The sequence below is a fragment of the Mus pahari genome, chromosome 2 (genome assembly GCF_900095145.1).
Source record: "Mus pahari chromosome 2, PAHARI_EIJ_v1.1, whole genome shotgun sequence".
NCBI lineage: Eukaryota > Metazoa > Chordata > Mammalia > Rodentia > Muridae > Mus > Mus pahari.
In genome coordinates this window covers 32,571,395-32,577,052 of record NC_034591.1, presented here as the reverse complement: position 1 = coordinate 32,577,052, position 5,658 = coordinate 32,571,395, and positions in this window count along the sequence as shown.

Here is a 5,658-nt window from a genome sequence, read left to right as displayed (position 1 = left end):
CGCTCAAATTTGTTCTTCGTGTTTAATATTATATCATTGCACTGATATATTATTGTTTGCAATATGTAGAATAGATTCTATTGTTAGACCATGAATGTGACTCACTCATGAGGTTAATGTAAATACTAAATGACAGAATTTTATTTGTGCTTTTGTTGATGAGGTTGTAGTTTGAAATTAATTTATCCACTCCTAAGTATGTTAAGCTGAGTTTGCAGTGAAGAAAGAGAAGCCAGTATCCACTTGAGGGTGACAAACAGCCTCCAATAGATAGGCTGCTACTAGCTTACAGAGTCCCTTGGATAGGATTTCAGAACAGATAGGCCTTGGGCTAAGTACATCTCTTGGTGGCCCAGAATATACATTAGCTCATTTCTTTGTCCTCCCAGTGCTCAGAGACACATCACATCCTCATGTAGCTGCCTGCCTCAGGCCCACTATCTTCTTTCTGCTTCTCTTCTCCTCATGCATCGTTGAGATTAAAAAGGTAACAAAATTAAATTCTTAAATCTAATAAAGTATCTTTGACATAAATTTAGGTATCTGGAAAAGAAAGCAGTGACATCCTTAAGAGACAAAATAGGTAACTGTGAGTACTAGTGAAATGGTTCATCAGGCAAAAGCATCTGCTAACAAACATAATGAGCTACGATACAGATCTAGAATCTACATAGTAGAAAGAGAACTGATTCCTCAGAATTGTCCCCCAGGCTCCACATGCAGGCAGTCATAATCGTATACTAACTATGGCACTTGTTTGCCCTCATCCCTATACAGCAACTGTTTCTTTTCTAAATCTGGCAATTATGTGTTTTTGTTTTTGTTTTAATTAGAGGATTATTTTATATGTATGGATATTTTTGCTGTTTGTCTGACTGGGTAACATGTGTGTTTCTCCTGCCAGTAGAACCCACCAGAGGGCACCACATAACCTGGAACAAGAGTGATATAGGTTGTAAAGTATCATGTGGGTACTGAGAATCAAATCTTGGTTCCTAAAAGAATAACCACTATTCTTCAATGCTGAGACATCTGTTCAGACTTGATAGATATATTTTTCAAAATATATACTAGCTTATTTAGGGATGTTTATGATTTAGACTAGTACCCGTGTCTATCACTGCTAAAGAATATCCAATAAAGTGGTAAAGAAAATTGAGGTTAAAAGAATGATCAGAACTAAACTAATAAAAGTTGAGTAAAAAGCCTCATAAATGTAAATTGTTTTAAATTTGTATTTTCTTCAAATCAATATTTTCCTCATTTAAAATGATTAAAACTGATATTTTAAAACTATAGCAAAAGAACAACATACCAAATGACACAAGGGTTGAACTTACAGTCTCTACAAGTGCTTGTCTCTGCGTCTGTTTTATCTGTTTTCAAAGCAGTAAAGCAGACTGTGTGGTTTATAGATAGCTAAAATGAATCCACTAGGCTATGTATATAGGAATAATATAGAATTTCAACTCCCTGCAAAATGAAGATATTAAAGATAGTTACACAAAGGTTCACTGTGACTTACACCCACCCTGTAGAATCCCATCAATACCAAAGTTATTGGATTTCTCCCCGGAATATCAAAGCATGAACTCAGTAAGTTAGCCTTGTTCCTCTGACCCACCTGAGTTGCCTGAATGGAAAACACCAGACAATCTTAGTTTAGAATCAACAGATGATACAATTGCTGGGCGCAGACACTATTTTCCTAAACTCAAATATTCTATGTTGGAAACCTTCCGGTGGTAGAATCAGCCACCAGATCTCACAGCTCCCAGGCTACATCTTGCTCCTCTTGCTCCTGCAAAGACTGTTTTTGATTCCTGCGTCCCCTCCTCCACTCTCGGACCTAGAAGGCCTGCCTCTTGTTTTTTGCCCAATGATGGGCTTCTCGTTGTCTTTATTACCCAATCAATTAATTAGGAAAAAATTTCACTACACATACTAATTTATTATATTTATTATATCAATATCTGTGTAGAATAAAAATTGACATCCAGTGCTTACATTGAGATATTTATGTAACCATTGGAAGAGCATATTTGTTTTTCTTGTAGTAGGAGGCCAGAATACAGACTTTGTTCCATCTGATCTCAGGTTAAGAATCCCATCAATACCTTTCTTTTCAATACCCATCAATTATTTTCTTCATTGTACTGCATTTTGTTGCCCCTACACATACACTCATTCTTCCTTTTCTCTGAATGATTAACTCATTAACTGAGTACAAGGCTATGACTAAAGAACAAATAAGTTGGGTGTCTTTGCAATAAAGTCAGGGCCTTACCTTTGATTTGTACAAATCATATATAAGAATGGTTTTAAGAAGGAATTCCAGGAGGATATGGAGATGAATGTGAAGCCCACAATCACCACTCTCTCTTACATTTGGCCAAATAGGTACAGACATGATGGCTGGAGCAATATTTGCAGTATTAATGAATGACAGGGAAGACTATATGTATGAAAAACAAGGAAGGCTTGATTGGGATGTACTCAGATGATAAGATTCAACATGCCTTAAATTTCATGTACAACCACATAAGTGCTGAAGGAGCTTCTTCTAGACTTTATTTTTTTACTTGAATAGAAATAGATTTCAACTTTTTAGGCCACTCTTATTAATTTTATTATTATTATCATCATCATCATTATCATAATTATCATTATTTATTATAATTGAAAAGAGATTCTTCTCTCATACAATACATCTCAACAATAGGCCCGCTCTCCTAGCTCCATTACCCCTCTGTATAAGCAAACATGGAGATATTTGACAATTTCTATCCACAAAATAATCATTGCAAAATATAAAGTATTATTGTATAATGCACAGAGAATCTAAGCAAACCTTTGCCTTCTAATTGAAGTATCAACTCATGAAACAATACATCCTTGTGAATGTCCTTTTCTTTGTGTCCTATAAAACCAACCAAAAGAATTATCGTAAAGATTAATACATCACTCAAAGATACAATGCAAACATTAAATACACCTGAAATTAGTATTTAATCATTTGTAAGTTATTTTTATCTTAATAACTTTATTAGGCACAAATAGTTTGCTGCTTAAAATGTGTGTGTGTGTGTGTGTGTGTGTGTGTGTGTGTGTGTGTGAAAGCATTATTAAAAATGTGTTTAGAGGTCAGTATAATTTATGTTCTGGTGTTGGCTTTTCCCTTCTACCATGTTGATCACAGACTTGATAGCGAGCCTCTTTATACATTTACGCACCAAGCCATCTCACTGGCCTCTAAAGAAATCATTCTTTCACATAATAAGTTACAGGTTTTACAGGATCTACTGAGACCCATAATTCAATCTCTTCATTGATCTTTATACTTAAAGTTATCCGGAATATACAAAAAGACTGAGAGACTTCAACTCCTACTTTATCTAGGCAGGGAGTATGCTATTAAGTAGAATCTGAGTCTTTATTTCATATTGTGCATATATTCTAGAATTAATGTACTAGATTCATAGATGAATGTAATCCTGAAAGTTGTTTTAAAGAATCCAAAAAGTGGCATGTGTTTTACTTGGATATAAAATTTGGTCTCAACAAATAAAATGCAAAGTATATTAAAACTATTATAACATTAATTTTCAACTCATACTGTGACAGATGTATTTTAACAAGTTGGAAAACTTAATTGTACCCTCATGCATGCTATCATTTTGTGTTTGTACTTTCTGCTTCTCCAGAAAGGAAATCCGGTACTGAGAGCTCACAGAGCTGTTAGGATCTGCTCCACAGTGGTAAGTCCTGAGTTTGTCCAAATCCACTTGAAGACATGATATAAGAAGTGATTCTTTGTGATAGCCTAGGTGACAGACCATGGTGCTTTCATATACAAGCAGGCTTGTTAATTGTGCCTTCTTTTTTCTTTTTGCAGGACATCGAGCAAAGGATATGGTACCATCAAACATGCTCTGTGTTCTTTTCTTTATATCTTCTGGTTCAGAGTGCAAATTTCAGATGTTAGACAAGACTGGGTTTGAAAGAACAAAAGGGTGGCAAGGGCGTGAGAAGGAAGTAGAAACTTTCTTCTTTATCTTTGCTAACGCTTCTCTGAGGAATACCAGACCTCTTCACCTGGTGGAGAGATAGCATTTGAGCTATGACTGCTTTAATCCAGCTCTAATGTAAAAGAAAAGTAAACTGACTGAAACAGTGACTTGTGATATTGGAGACAGAATTTATTTCACCAAAATAACAGCTATCTACAGAGCACCTTTTCCCTTTCTAGCGTCAACTAATTTGATTTCCTAATTTGGAGATCAGGAGACTCCAATCACTAGGTTATAGGATGATTTTTGGAAGAAGCAGACATGCTGGTGCACATCTGCAATCTCAGTTCTATCAAGGTAGAGTCAAGAGGATCAGCTGTTCAAGGCCAGAGTCATCTGCATAGTGATCTTGAGGCCAGCCTGTACTATATGAGACTCTGCCTTCAAAGCCAAAGCAAAATATTAGAGTATTGGTAGGCCACTAAGGTAGAAATAGAACACGAGAAATGAAGACAAAAAGACTTACCAATTTAGGAGTTTAGCAATATGGCTTAATTTTTTTTTAACACACACTTGGCAATTTTTAATGTTATCATCTCATGTGAGTAGGGTCTAGTGAAATGCTACAGCAAGCCACAGGGGCTCTTTATAGATTTCTTGCTGACCCACACATCAAATGGGATTTGAATGAAAGCCAGGCATTATTTCTATTTTAAGTGAAATTAATTGAGCTTTCAATGGTTGTATGATATCTCTGACAGGTGTTTGTCAAGACTTTATCAACAAATGGTACCCTTGGGAAGGCTGAAAGAGCAGGTTGTCAGCAGGAAGAAGATGAAACCCGTGCAGCAGATGCCAAGTGAACTGATCATATAGAGATGCCTATCTGAGAATGTGCACATAGTCACTACTTGGCTGTTCTGACATAGCTTCTCACTGACCATGGGTGATAGGTCCTGATGTTGCCAAAGGTCTGAGGGAGGGAATGCCAAAACACTGCCCCTGAGAGCAGTTTTTGAGAGTAATTTTTTTAGACTGACAATTTTATTTATTCTGTTCATACTTGTGCTATCAAAATCCTGGGAGAAATTCCTTCGCAAATGCACTCTGACATACACTAGTGTCTGATGTGTTAGGGAATGGTGCTCTTTTTTCTCAGTGGTTGAGATTGTCTGTGCAAATATGTACTTACCTATATCATATTTTGGGTGAAACACTTGTCCTCATAAAGGTTTTTATGCTTCTTGACTCCCAGGTCCATTCTTCAAATGGACTTAATTGTATACAAATGTATGCTACCATTTTGTGTTTGTGGTTTCTTCTTACCTAGAAAGAAAATCACATGCTGAAAACTCATAGAGATATTAGGACTTGCTCCACAATGTTTTTTTTTTTTTAACATTTTTTATTATTATTATTTTCTTTATTTACATTTCAAATGCTATCCCGAAAGTTCCCTATACCCCGCCCCCGCCCCTGCTCCCCTATCCACCCACTCACACTACTTGGCCCTGGCCTTCCCCTGTGCTGGGTCATATAAAGTTTACAAGACCAAGGGGCCTCTCTTCCCAATGATGGCTGATTAGGCCATCTTCTGCTACATATGCAGCTAGAGACTCGAGCTACTGGTTAGTTCATATTGTTGTTG